The sequence below is a fragment of the Drosophila takahashii genome, unplaced genomic scaffold (genome assembly GCF_030179915.1).
Source record: "Drosophila takahashii strain IR98-3 E-12201 unplaced genomic scaffold, DtakHiC1v2 scaffold_134, whole genome shotgun sequence".
NCBI classification, from domain to species: domain Eukaryota; kingdom Metazoa; phylum Arthropoda; class Insecta; order Diptera; family Drosophilidae; genus Drosophila; species Drosophila takahashii.
In genome coordinates, this window is record NW_027221652.1 from 29,241 (window position 1) to 45,000 (window position 15,760).

At 33.8% G+C, this 15,760-nt stretch overlaps 4 non-coding genes and 1 pseudogene across 4 annotated transcripts in view; all 5 read right to left on the minus strand.

Moving 5' to 3' along the window:
• Window positions 1-258: 258 nt before the first annotated feature.
• LOC138914178 (large subunit ribosomal RNA) lies at window positions 259-3,012 on the minus strand (annotated as a pseudogene).
• Window positions 3,013-3,410: 398 nt separating this feature from the next.
• On the minus strand, window positions 3,411-3,589 carry LOC138914180 (5.8S ribosomal RNA). The gene has a single exon (XR_011420045.1). It is a non-coding gene; the product is annotated as a 5.8S ribosomal RNA (ribosomal RNA).
• Window positions 3,590-4,212: 623 nt separating this feature from the next.
• Window positions 4,213-6,207, minus strand: LOC138914167 (small subunit ribosomal RNA). The gene has a single exon (XR_011420036.1). It is a non-coding gene; the product is annotated as a small subunit ribosomal RNA (ribosomal RNA).
• A 5,184-nt stretch (window positions 6,208-11,391) lies between these two features.
• LOC138914176 (large subunit ribosomal RNA) lies at window positions 11,392-15,323 on the minus strand. The gene has a single exon (XR_011420044.1). It is a non-coding gene; the product is annotated as a large subunit ribosomal RNA (ribosomal RNA).
• A 398-nt stretch (window positions 15,324-15,721) lies between these two features.
• Window positions 15,722-15,760, minus strand: part of LOC138914181 (5.8S ribosomal RNA) — a 179-nt gene continuing 140 nt past the window's right edge. Inside the window, exon 1 of the ribosomal RNA XR_011420046.1 lies at window positions 15,722-15,760. This exon is cut by the window's right edge and continues 140 nt beyond it. This is a non-coding gene — a ribosomal RNA (5.8S ribosomal RNA).

Below are 15,760 nucleotides of genomic sequence, written 5' to 3' on the forward strand. Positions count from 1 at the left end.
AGAGAAATCCCGCACTTGTGCCTAACGCCTCTCTCCAGAGAGCACTCGCGAGAGCGCACTCTCTCAACGCACGTGGCGCAATGGAAAATTCCCAATTCGAAAAACTGCGAATTTCCACCCTTATCCTCACTTTTCAAACTCGATTCTTACACCCAGCCGTTCACATTCACAAACCGCAAATTTTAAAACGCTTTCCAGCGCCGAAACTCGCGAATTCACCACACAAAATACCCGACTGTCAGCAGCACGACTAAAAGCACGTCCGTTCAGTTGGCTACCTTAAGAGGTACATCTATCTCTATAGATAGGGACAGTAGGAATCTCGTTAATCCATTCATGCGCGTCACTAATTAGATGACGAGGCATTTGGCTACCTTAAGAGAGTCATAGTTACTCCCGCCGTTGACCCGCGCTTACTTGAATTTCTTCACTTTGACATTCAGAGCACTGGGCAGAAATCACATTGTGTCAACACCCGCTAGGGCCATCACAATGCTTTGTTTTAATTAGACAGTCGGATTCCCCAAGTCCGTGCCAGTTCTGAATTGATTGTTAATTGATAATCGTTATAATTAATAAGAACTAATTGGTTTGACCCAATTAGTATTCTTAAAAATTTTAGCAAGAAAGTTCCACAATTGGCAACGTAACTAACTATCCGGGGAACAAGTAACTAACATAAATGCTAGAAACTCTATTTACCCAGAACGAGCACATAAACCATGTTATTGTTTCCCAATCAAGCCCGACTATCTCAATCTTCAGAGCCAATCCTTATCCCGAAGTTACGGATCTAATTTGCCGACTTCCCTTACCTACATTATTCTATCGACTAGAGACTCTTCACCTTGGAGACCAGCTGCGGATATTGGTACGGCCTGTTGAGAAGTTTGCGTGTCCCCACCATAAATTTTCAAGGTCCGAGGAGAAAATATCGACACAACAGTATATGTCATGCTCTTCTAGCCCATCTACCATATCTCTCTGCGAAAGACTTCCATGGTAGTACGGCTATAAAACAGAAAAGAAAACTCTTCCGATATCTCTCGACGGCTTCTTTATGGTCGTTCCTGTTGCCAGGATGAGCACGAGGCCCATATTTAATAACAAACGGATACTCAACAGGTTACGGAATTGGAACCGTATTCCCTTTCGTTCAAAATTATTCAAGTATATTATATTAGCTTGATTTGTATATATTGCGTTTTTGGTTTTACTTGAAAATTTTCGGCTTTCGCCTTGAACTTAGGACCGACTAACTCGTGATCAACCACTGTTCACACGAAACCCTTCTCCACTTCAGTCCTCCAAGGTCTCATTCGATTATTTGCTACTACCACCAAGATCTGTACCAATGGCAGCTCCATGCAGGCTTACGCCAAACACTTCTACGCATACCATTGTACCTTCCTACTCACTAAAGTTTCAAAATTTATATCACAAGTAATATAAATCATCTACTTTAGCGGTAATGTATAGGTATACAACTTAAGCGCCATCCATTTTAAGGGCTAGTTGCTTCGGCAGGTGAGTTGTTACACACTCCTTAGCGGATTTCGACTTCCATGATCACCGTCCTGCTGTTTTAAGCAACCAACGCCTTTCATGGTATCTGCATGAGTTGTTAATTTGGGCACCGTAACATTACGTTTGGTTCATCCCACAGCGCCAGTTCTGCTTACCAAAAGTGGCCCACTGGGCACATTATATCATCACCTTAAACTTCATATCAAGAAAGTTAAGGTTCTTACCCATTTAAAGTTTGAGAATAGGTTAAGATCGTTTCGACCCTAAGGCCTCTAATCATTCGCTTTACCAGATAAGATTATTTTATATAATATTAAAATGCACCAGCTATCCTGAGGGAAACTTCGGAAGGAACCAGCTACTAGATGGTTCGATTGGTCTTTCGCCCCTATACTCAATTCTGACAATCGATTTGCACGTCAGAACTGTTTCGGTCTTCCATCAGGGTTTCCCCTGACTTCAACCTGATCAAGTATAGTTCACCATCTTTCGGGTCACAGCATATATGCTCAAGGTACGTTCCAGTTAGAGGCATAAATAATATAAATATCATTATACATAACTATATAGAACGCCCCGGGATTGTGTTAATTAGCTATAAATAGTTAAAAAACTAATCCCATTATTAGTCAAGTTAATTACGCTATTAGGTTTATATCCCAATAACTTGCACATATGTTAGACTCCTTGGTCCGTGTTTCAAGACGGGTCCCGAAGGTATCCTGAATCTTTCGCATTGTTAATCCTACAAGTGCATATAATAAACACAAAAATCAATGATAATCATGCCATTATATAATTCCGAAAAATTAACGCACTGTATTCATATAAATCTATCAGCACTTTATCAAATTAATAACATTTATTCTGTGTTAAAATGCAAGCAATTTAATTTGAATAAACTATAAGTTATATTTTATGATAAATTTGGTATGCTAATAGATTACAATGTCCTTATATGGAAAAAATGCACACTATTATCATAATATTGTTTAAATATTACAATTTTAATGATGAATTTTCCATAACGGATATTCAGGTTCATCGGGCTTAACCTCTAAGCAGTTTCACGTACTGTTTAACTCTCTATTCAGAGTTCTTTTCAACTTTCCCTCACGGTACTTGTTTACTATCGGTCTCATGGTTATATTTAGTTTTAGATGGAGTTTACCACCCACTTAGTGCTGCACTATCAAGCAACACGACTCTTTGGAAACATCATCTAGTAATCATTAACGTTATACGGGCCTGGCACCCTCTATGGGTAAATGGCCTCATTTAAGAAGGACTTAAATCGTTAATTTCTCATACTAGAATATTGACGCTCCATACACTGCATCTCACATTTGCCATATAGACAAAGTGACTTAGTGCTGAACTGATTTCTTTTCGCTCGCCGCTACTAAGAAAATCCTTGTTAGTTTCTTTTCCTCCCCTAATTAATATGCTTAAATTCAGGGGGTAGTCCCATATGAGTTGAGGTTGTATATAACTTTTATTTGCAATTAATTCTTTATATATAATGATAAAACATTTTATTAAATTCGTTTAAAGCTGACGTATATATATATTAATGGCATTTATTTGTAACGAATTAACGAAGAATAATAATATTGTCAACGTTTTTCATATTTCAAATCATTAATAAGAGACAATTCTAGATAATATTTTATGCTAGACATTTCTCAGTATTATTTGATTGAAAAAGAAAATATTCCTCTTCGTTTTTCTCAAAGTTTAATTACTATTGTGAGATAATGTTTTTCATATATTTGTTAATATTATGAATAAAATAATTAAATTATTTTTATCCAATAATATACCATATGCTTATAAAATTTTATTATAAAATTTGTATAAACAACTTAATTAGCATAGTCTTACAACCCTCAACCATATGTAGTCCAAGCAGCACTATAAAATTAATTAAAGTACATAACAGCATGGACTGCGATATGCGTTCAAAATGTCGATGTTCATGTGTCCTGCAGTTCACACGATGACGCACAGTTTGCTGCGTTCTTCATCGACCCATGAGCCGAGTGATCCACCGCTTAGAGTTTTATAATATTGGTTTTAAATTTGGTCAAATATGTTTTTATTGAAAGAAATTAAAAATACACCATTTTACTGGCATATATCAATTCCTTCAATAAATGTATTTATATACCTAAAATAAATGCTGCGAAATGTCTTAGTTTTATATAAACAATATATATCAAAGTATTATTTGTAATGGCATTTGTTTGTTAATATATATTGATAATTTTATATAAAACATTAACCTGAAACCAGGTACAACATTGTATATTTTAGGTTGTTGCATTATCCAATGTATGATCATCATCAAATTAGTTGGCCAATACATCTCGCAACGCGTGTATATTATGGTCCATATACACACAAAAGTTTATAATAAATATATAAAATATATTTTATTATATTAATAATTCGATTTGCTTGTTCGAATTTTATGTTTGTTTCTATTTAATTTATTTGTAATAATATTATATTATTACAATATTTCGATTTGCTTGTTCGAAATTTATTTGATCTTTTACTTTTAAGATCACATTTTTGGTATAATTATTATTATAATTATTATGTATATATATATATATATTGGTAATTTGTATTAAATTTGTATTAACAAATTTTTTTATTAACGGTAAGGATATTATACAATAATGATCCTTCCGCAGGTTCACCTACGGAAACCTTGTTACGACTTTTACTTCCTCTAAATAATCAAGTTCGGTCAACTTTTGCGAAACAACCGTAACACACAAGGCGTCACAGTGATCACGTCCGGAGACCTCACTAAATAATTCAATCGGTAGTAGCGACGGGCGGTGTGTACAAAGGGCAGGGACGTAATCAATGCGAGTTAATGACTCACACTTACTGGGAATTCCAAGTTCATGTGAACAGTTTCAGTTCACAATCCCAAGCATGAAAGTGGTTCAGCGGTTTACCCGGACCTCTCGGTCTAGGAAATACACGTTGATACTTTCATTGTAGCGCGCGTGCAGCCCAGGACATCTAAGGGCATCACAGACCTGTTATTGCTCAATCTCATTATTGCTAGACGCAATTTGTCCATTTAAGAAGCTAGTGTCCTTATAATGGGACAAACCAACAGGTACGGCTCCACTTATATAAACACATTCAAACACAATAAACATTTTACTGCCACCATGAATGAAGGCTATATAAGCTTCAACACCATAATCCTGAAGATATCTATTTAATATATTTGAGTCTCGTTCGTTATCGGAATTAACCAGACAAATCACTCCACGAACTAAGAACGGCCATGCACCACCACCCATAGATTCGAGAAAGAGCTATCAATCTGTCTTACACACTTATGTTCGGACCTGGTAAGTTTTCCCGTGTTGAGTCAAATTAAGCCGCAGGCTCCACTCCTGGTGGTGCCCTTCCGTCAATTCCTTTAAGTTTCAGCTTTGCAACCATACTTCCCCCGGAGCCCAAAAGCTTTGGTTTCCCGGGAAGCGACTGAGAGAGCCATAAAAGTAGCTACACCCAATTGCTAGCTGGCATCGTTTATGGTTAGAACTAGGGCGGTATCTGATCGCCTTCGAACCTCTAACTTTCGTTCTTGATTAATGAAAACATCTTTGGCAAATGCTTTCGCTTAAGTTAGTCTTACGACGGTCCAAGAATTTCACCTCTCGCGTCGTAATACTAATGCCCCCAAACTGCTTCTATTAATCATTACCTCTTGATCTGAAAACCAATGAAAGCAGAACAGAGGTCTTATTTCATTATCCCATGCACAGAATATTCAGGCATTTGAAGCCTGCTTTAAGCACTCTAATTTGTTCAAAGTAATTGTACCGGCCCACAATAACACTCGTTTAAGAGCACTAATGCAGGTTTTTAAATAGGAGGAACATATGAAAAAATACAAGTATTTAAACACATATAAGAACTCCACCGGTAATACGCTTACATACATAAAGGTATAGTACTAACCACAATTGTAAGTTGTACTACCCGTATGAAGCACAAGTTCAACTACGAACGTTTTAACCGCAACAACTTTAATATACGCTATTGGAGCTGGAATTACCGCGGCTGCTGGCACCAGACTTGCCCTCCAATTGGTCCTTGTTAAAGGATTTAAAGTGTACTCATTCCAATTACAGGGCCTCGGATATGAGTCCTGTATTGTTATTTTTCGTCACTACCTCCCCGAGCTGGGAGTGGGTAATTTACGCGCCTGCTGCCTTCCTTAGATGTGGTAGCCGTTTCTCAGGCTCCCTCTCCGGAATCGAACCCTGATTCCCCGTTACCCGTTGCAACCATGGTAGTCCTAGATACTACCATCAAAAGTTGATAGGGCAGACATTTGAAAGATCTGTCGTCGGTACAAGACCATACGATCTGCATGTTATCTAGAGTTCAACCAATATAACGATCTTGCGATCGCTTGGTTTTAGCCTAATAAAAGCACATGTCCCATAAGGTTCATGTTTTAATTGCATGTATTAGCTCTAGAATTACCACAGTTATCCAAGTAACTGTTAACGATCTAAGGAACCATAACTGATATAATGAGCCTTTTGCGGTTTCACTTTTAATTCGTGTGTACTTAGACATGCATGGCTTAATCTTTGAGACAAGCATATAACTACTGGCAGGATCAACCAGAATAATGTTTTCGTTCATATTTCATTCATATTTTTTGAATAGAAATTAGTAATATAAATATAATAGATTTTATTTCCATTTTATATGTTCGGTTTTTCTTAAATATTGATTTTAATTCAATATTTTTTTTTGCTTTGTGAAATAATTCTATTTTAATTCGAATACGGCCATTTTTATATGGCATTCGTATACGTTCTTTAATTTTTACTTGTTTCGCCACTAATATAACAAGTTTATAATTGATGTTAAAGAAAAAGTACAACTTTTTTATAACACAATTTTCAATATATATTGTTCTTTCTATAAGTTTTTATTATATTATATATACATATTTCATTCTAAAATATCATTTTTGTTCAACATACATAATTATTGTATCCACACATGTACAATTTTTGTTTAACCAATATAAATATTGAGTTAAATCATTTGCATTTTGATGATAAATTTAAAATTTATCTTTTCCATATAACTCTCTGGTAATATATGATATAAAACCGAGCGCATATGAAATTATTTTGATCACTAATATTGCAATTATATTTTATTATAATGCTTTTTGTAAACACATTGTACCGGCAAGCGATACTCTGTGCCCAAACGACAGGGGATATAATAATTTAATATAAATTATCATATATACCTGCCACCAAAGATTAACGATAAAAGTCGGAAACAATTTGTTATTCTATATATAATAGAAACTTGACCTCTGTTTCACCTTATTATCATGGGTTTATAATATTAACCGCGTAGCCAAGTCTTAATTTCATTTAAGAAACAAATTTATACGGATAATATTTTGATTTTAATATATGTTGTTCTATTGATAACAAAAGTATATATTATAATATATTTTGTTCAATAGTAGATGGACTACTTACTGTACCATCCTTATTTTTTATTATTATTGATATACATTATATTGACAACAGCATATGATATTCATATGGTTTGTTCAATAATTAATTGGTGGACAACCACTGACCATCCTATAGTAGTTTTTGGCCACGACGTCTAAATATCGAAATTATTTAATTCCGTTTGCCACCCATACGATAGATATTAACTATCTATAATAATAATGTGTACGCATAAAATATTATATGTATATATATAGACCAACAGACAAGCACTTCACCCTATAGTAGTTTTTGGCCACGACGTCTATATATCGGGCATATTTAATTCTCTTTGCCACCCAACCAAAGATATTCACTTTTTTATATAAAGTATTATTTGATCATATTAATATAACCAATTATTTCTGCCATATTCATATAATTTCTTTCTGAATTATTTTTTGGTCATATCCATATAATCTATATGCCGTATCCATATAATGAATACGGCATATCCATACAACTAGCCATATTTGTATGTCAATGTATATTTTATTATACATTTTTTTTCTTTATACATATAATATGGTATTTCCATATCGCTATAATTGAATTATATGTATAAGATATCATTTATATATAGCATTGCCAAAATAATATGATAAACATAAATTTTGAACAATACGGCCGGTCGGCGAGCACTGCCTCCCTATATATGTTTTTGGCCACGACGTCTAAATATTGGGTATTTTTCGTACTGCGGCCCCGGTGTATGTAAATTGGGCATATTTCGTACTGATGCCAACATATCTATATGACTCATTATTTTCTTCCATATCAATATAACTTCTTTTATTTCCATATTCAAGTAATTTCTTTATTTGCCATATCAATATAAAATATTTTTTGGTCATATTTATATAATCTATATGCCGTATCCATATAATGAATACGGCATATCCATACAACTAGCCATATTTGTATGTCAATGTATATTTTATTATACATTTTTTTTCTTTATACATATAATATGGTATTTCCATATCGCTATAATTGAATTATATGTATAAGATATCATTTATATATAGCATTGCCAAAATAATATGATAAACATAAATTTTGAACAATACGGCCGGTCGGCGAGCACTGCCTCCCTATATATGTTTTTGGCCACGACGTCTAAATATTGGGTATTTTTCGTACTGCGGCCCCGGTATATGTAAATTGGGCATATTTCGTACTGATGCCAACATATCTATATGACTCATTATTTTCTTCCATATCAATATAACTTCTTTTATTTCCATATTCAAGTAATTTCTTTATTTGCCATATCAATATAAAATATTTTTTGGTCATATTTATATAATCTATATGCCGTATCCATATAATGAATACGGCATATCCATACAACTAGCCATATTTGTATGTCAATGTATATTTTATTATACATTTTTTTTCTTTATACATATAATATGGTATTTCCATATTGCTATAATTGAATTATATGTATAAGATATCATTTATATATAGCATTGCCAAAATAATATGATAAACATAAATTTTGAACAATACGGCCGGTCGGCGAGCACTGCCTCCCTATATATGTTTTTGGCCACGACGTCTAAATATTGGGTATTTTTCGTACTGCGGCCCCGGTGTATGTAAATTGGGCATATTTCGTACTGATGCCAACATATCTATATGACTCATTATTTTCTTCCATATCAATATAACTTCTTTTATTTCCATATTCAAGTAATTTCTTTATTTGCCATATCAATATAAAATATTTTTTGGTCATATTTATATAATCTATATGCCGTATCCATATAATGAATACGGCATATCCATACAACTAGCCATATTTGTATGTCAATGTATATTTTATTATACATTTTTTTTCTTTATACATATAATATGGTATTTCCATATCGCTATAATTGAATTATATGTATAAGATATCATTTATATATAGCATTGCCAAAATAATATGATAAACATAAATTTTGAACAATACGGCCGGTCGGCGAGCACTGCCTCCCTATATATGTTTTTGGCCACGACGTCTAAATATTGGGTATTTATCGTACTGCGGCTCCGGTGTATGTAAATTGGGCATATTTCGTACTGATGCCACCATATCCATATAACTTATTTTTTGTTCTATATCTATATAATTAATTTTTTTTCCATACCTATAACTATTAAACTAATTTTTTTCCATATCCATACTTGAACTTATTATTTTTCCCATATCCATATAACTCGTTTTTTCCATATCCACACTAGAATTTAGTATTTATCCCATATCCATATAAATCATTATTTACCATATCAATATAAATAATATTTTTCCATATTCATACTAGAACTTATTATTTCTTTAATATTCATATAACTCAATATTTTTTCATATCCATACTAGAACTTATTCTTTTTCCCATATCCATACTAGAACTTATAAATTTTCCCATATTCATATAACTAATTTTTTTCATATCCATACTAGAACATTATATTTTTGCCATATCTCTACAACTCATTTTATTCCATATCCATACCAGAACTTATTATTTCTTTAATATCCATATAACTTAATATTTTTCCATATCCATACCAGAACTTTTTATTTTTCCCATATCCATAGAACTAATTTTTTTCATATCCATACTAGAACCTAATTTTCTTCCTATATCCATATAACTTATTATTTACTATTACAATATAATTAATTTTTTCCATATCCATACTAGAGCTTATTATCTCTTCAATATCCATAAAACTCAATATTTTTTCATATCCATACTAGAACTGATTATTTTTCCCATATCCATACTAGAACTCAGTATTCTTCCCATATCCATACTACAACTTAGTATTTTTCCCATATGCATATAACTCATTATTTAGCATATCAATATAACTAATTTTTTTCCATATCCATACTAGAACTTATTATTTCTTTAATATCCATATAACTCAATATTTTTTTATATCCATACTAGAACTTATTATTTTTCCCATATCCATACTAGAACTTATAAATTTTCCCATATTCATATAACTAATTTTTTTCATATCCATACTAGAACATTAAATTTTTTGCCATATCTATATAACTCATTTTATTCCATATCCATACTAGAACTTATTATTTCTTTAATATCCATATGACTCAATATTTTTTCATATCCATACTAGAACTTATCATTTTTCCCATATTCATATAACTCATTTTTCCATATCCATACTAGAACTCTGTATTCTTTTCCATATCCATATAACTCATTTTTTTTCATATCCATACTAGAACTTATTATTTTTCCCATATCCACATAACTCATTTTTTTCATATCCATACTAGAACTTGTTATTTTTCCCATATCCATATAACTCATTTTTTTCATATCCATACTAGAACTTAATATTATTTTCATATCCATATAACTCATGTTTGGACTTGGAATATTTTTATACACGTCACTAATAGGATGACGATTCAATCATCTATTTTAAGAGGAACATTGACTTGCATATGTCTCTTACTTGCATGTTCGGACTTAGAATATTTTTATACACGTCACTAATAGGATGACGATTCAGTTGGCTACCTTAAGAGGTACATATACTTGCATATGTCTCTTACTTGTATGTTCGGACTTAGAATATTTTTATACACGTCACTAATAGGATGACGATTCAGTTGGCTACCTTAAGAGGTACATATACTTGCATATGTCTCTTACTTGTATGTTCGGACTTAGAATATTTTTATACACGTCACTAATAGGATGACGATTCAGTTGGCTACCTTAAGAGGTACATATACTTGCATATGTCTCTTATTTGCATGTTCGGACTTAGAATATTTTTATACGCGTCACTAATAGGATGACGATTCAGTTGGCTACCTTAAGAGGTACATATACTTGCATATGTCTCTTATTTGCATGTTCGGACTTAGAATATTTGTATACGCGTCACTAATAGGATGACGATTCAGTTGGCTACCTTAAGAGGTACATATACTTGCATATGTCTCTTACTTGTATGTTCGGACTTAGAATATTTGTATACACGTCACTAATAGGATGACGATTCAGTTGGCTACCTTAAGAAGTACATATACTTGCATATGTCTCTTATTTGCATGTTCGGACTTAGAATATTTTTATACGCGTCACTAATAGGATGACGATACATATGGCTACCATTGTTAAATATATTTAAATAAAATTTATTTAAATATAATTATTATTTTATATATATATATTTTATATATATATATATTCTGACTTAAAAAAGCCAAACAAAATAAACACAATTAAATTTATGTTTATTATCGAATCATCAAGCAAAGGATAAGCTTCAGTGGATCGCAGTATGGCAGCTGCTCAACCACTTACAACACCTTGCCTGTTACAAAAGTCGTTTACAATTGATTCTAGGCTTTGTCATTGTATTAAATAATGCTTTTATATGTAACTAGCGCGGCATCAGGTGATCGAAGATCCTCCCAATTTACTATGTTACAAATTACATTGGCATCACATCCATTGTCGTTTATAAAGTAAATTATAAACTTTAAATGGTTTAGAAGCCATACAATGCAAATTGCCCCTTATTTATCATTGCAGTCCAGCACGGATACGACCTTAGAGGCGTTCAGGCATAATCCAACGGACGTAGCGTCATACCACTGTTCGCTCGAACAAGTATTGTGCCATTGGTCCGTACCTGCGGTTCCTCTCGTACTACGCAGGAATGCTGTCGCAACAACGTTTTGTCATTAGTAGGGTAAAACTAACCTGTCTCACGACGGTCTAAACCCAGCTCACGTTCCCTTGCATGGGTGAACAATCCAACGCTTGGTGAATTTTGCTTCACAATGATAGGAAGAGCCGACATCGAAGGATCAAAAAGCGACGTCGCTATGAACGCTTGGCCGCCACAAGCCAGTTATCCCTATGGTAACTTTTCTGACACCTCTTGTTAAAAACTCTTTAAACCAAAAGGATCGATAGGCCGAGCTTTTGCTGTCCCTGTGTGTACTGAACACCGAGATCAAGTCAGCATTTGCCCTTTTGCTCTATGTGTGGTTTCTGTCCGCACTGAGCTGGCCTTGGGACACCTCCGTTATTATTTGAGAGATGTACCGCCCCAGTCAAACTCCCTACCTGGCAATGTCCTTGAATTGGATCATACCTGAGTAATTGGAGTTATACCAAATTTTCAAATCAAAAATACATAAATGCACCGTTTTATTAAAGAATTTGTTTGCGATTATATAACAAACTCGTGATACTTTGATCAAGAAGCTTGCATCAAAACCCAATACCATAAGATATAATAAATATATCCGTATAATGGCTAGGAAATGATACACGTTCCATTTAATCAAGTAAGTAAGGAAACAATAAGAGTAGTGGTATTTCATTGACGATACCAAACCGAAGTCTAATATCTCCCACTTATTCTACACCTCTTATGTCTCCTTACACTGCCAGATTAGAGTCAAGCTCAAAAGGGTCTTCTTTCCCCGCTAATTATTCCAAGCCCGTTCCCTTGGCTGTGGTTTCGCTAGATAGTAGATAGGGACAGTAGGAATCTCGTTAATCCATTCATGCGCGTCACTAATTAGATGACGAGGCATTTGGCTATTTTTTTTTTTTTTTTTTTTTTTTTTTCTTCACTTTGACATTCAGAGCACTGGGCAGAAATCACATTGTGTCAACACCCGCTAGGGCCATCACAATGCTTTGTTTTAATTAGACAGTCGGATTCCCCAAGTCCGTGCCAGTTCTGAATTGATTGTTAATTGATAATCGTTATAATTAATAAGAACTAATTGGTTTGACCCAATTAGTATTCTTAAAAATTTTAGCAAGAAAGTTCCACAATTGGCTACGTAACTAACTATCCGGGGAACAAGTAACTAACATAAATGCTAGAAACTCTATTTACCCAGAACGAGCACATAAACCATGTTATTGTTTCCCAATCAAGCCCGACTATCTCAATCTTCAGAGCCAATCCTTATCCCGAAGTTACGGATCTAATTTGCCGACTTCCCTTACCTACATTATTCTATCGACTAGAGACTCTTCACCTTGGAGACCAGCTGCGGATATTGGTACGGCCTGTTGAGAAGTTTGCGTTTCCCCACCATAAATTTTCAAGGTCCGAGGAGAAAATATCGACACAACAGTATATGTCATGCTCTTCTAGCCCATCTACCATATCTCTCTGCGAAAGACTTCCATGGTAGTACGGCTATAAAACAGAAAAGAAAACTCTTCCGATATCTCTCGACGGCTTCTTTATGGTCGTTCCTGTTGCCAGGATGAGCACGAGGCCCATATTTAATAACAAACGGATACTCAACAGGTTACGGAATTGGAACCGTATTCCCTTTCGTTCAAAATTATTCAAGTATATTATATTAGCTTGATTTGTATATATTGCGTTTTTGGTTTTACTTGAAAATTTTCGGCTTTCGCCTTGAACTTAGGACCGACTAACTCGTGATCAACCACTGTTCACACGAAACCCTTCTCCACTTCAGTCCTCCAAGGTCTCATTCGATTATTTGCTACTACCACCAAGATCTGTACCAATGGCAGCTCCATGCAGGCTTACGCCAAACACTTCTACGCATACCATTGTACCTTCCTACTCACTAAAGTTTCAAAATTTATATCACAAGTAATATAAATCATCTACTTTAGCGGTAATGTATAGGTATACAACTTAAGCGCCATCCATTTTAAGGGCTAGTTGCTTCGGCAGGTGAGTTGTTACACACTCCTTAGCGGATTTCGACTTCCATGATCACCGTCCTGCTGTTTTAAGCAACCAACGCCTTTCATGGTATCTGCATGAGTTGTTAATTTGGGCACCGTAACATTACGTTTGGTTCATCCCACAGCGCCAGTTCTGCTTACCAAAAGTGGCCCACTGGGCACATTATATCATAACCTTAAACTTCATATCAAGAAAGTTAAGGTTCTTACCCATTTAAAGTTTGAGAATAGGTTAAGATCGTTTCGACCCTAAGGCCTCTAATCATTCGCTTTACCAGATAAGATTATTTTATATAATATTAAAATGCACCAGCTATCCTGAGGGAAACTTCGGAAGGAACCAGCTACTAGATGGTTCGATTGGTCTTTCGCCCCTATACTCAATTCTGACAATCGATTTGCACGTCAGAACTGTTTCGGTCTTCCATCAGGGTTTCCCCTGACTTCAACCTGATCAAGTATAGTTCACCATCTTTCGGGTCACAGCATATATGCTCAAGGTACGTTCCAGTTAGAGGCATAAATAATATAAATATCATTATACATAACTATATAGAACGCCCCGGGATTGTGTTAATTAGCTATAAATAGTTAAAAAACTAATCCCATTATTAGTCAAGTTAATTACGCTATTAGGTTTATATCCCAATAACTTGCACATATGTTAGACTCCTTGGTCCGTGTTTCAAGACGGGTCCCGAAGGTATCCTGAATCTTTCGCATTGTTAATCCTACAAGTGCATATAATAAACACAAAAATCAATGATAATCATGCCATTATATAATTCCGAAAAATTAACGCACTGTATTCATATAAATCTATCAGCACTTTATCAAATTAATAACATTTATTCTGTGTTAAAATGCAAGCAATTTAATTTGAATAAACTATAAGTTATATTTTATGATAAATTTGGTATGCTAATAGATTACAATGTCCTTATATGGAAAAAATGCACACTATTATCATAATATTGTTTAAATATTACAATTTTAATGATGAATTTTCCATAACGGATATTCAGGTTCATCGGGCTTAACCTCTAAGCAGTTTCACGTACTGTTTAACTCTCTATTCAGAGTTCTTTTCAACTTTCCCTCACGGTACTTGTTTACTATCGGTCTCATGGTTATATTTAGTTTTAGATGGAGTTTACCACCCACTTAGTGCTGCACTATCAAGCAACACGACTCTTTGGAAACATCATCTAGTAATCATTAACGTTATACGGGCCTGGCACCCTCTATGGGTAAATGGCCTCATTTAAGAAGGACTTAAATCGTTAATTTCTCATACTAGAATATTGACGCTCCATACACTGCATCTCACATTTGCCATATAGACAAAGTGACTTAGTGCTGAACTGATTTCTTTTCGCTCGCCGCTACTAAGAAAATCCTTGTTAGTTTCTTTTCCTCCCCTAATTAATATGCTTAAATTCAGGGGGTAGTCCCATATGAGTTGAGGTTGTATATAACTTTTATTTGCAATTAATTCTTTATATATAATGATAAAACATTTTATTAAATTCGTTTAAAGCTGACGTATATATATATTAATGGCATTTATTTGTAACGAATTAACGAAGAATAATAATATTGTCAACGTTTTTCATATTTCAAATCATTAATAAGAGACAATTCTAGATAATATTTTATGCTAGACATTTCTCAGTATTATTTGATTGAAAAAGAAAATATTCCTCTTCGTTTTTCTCAAAGTTTAATTACTATTGTGAGATAATGTTTTTCATATATTTGTTAATATTATGAATAAAATAATTAAATTATTTTTATCCAATAATATACCATATGCTTATAAAATTTTATTATAAAATTTGTATAAACAACTTAATTAGCATAGTCTTACAACCCTCAACCATATGTAGTCCAAGCAGCACTATAAAA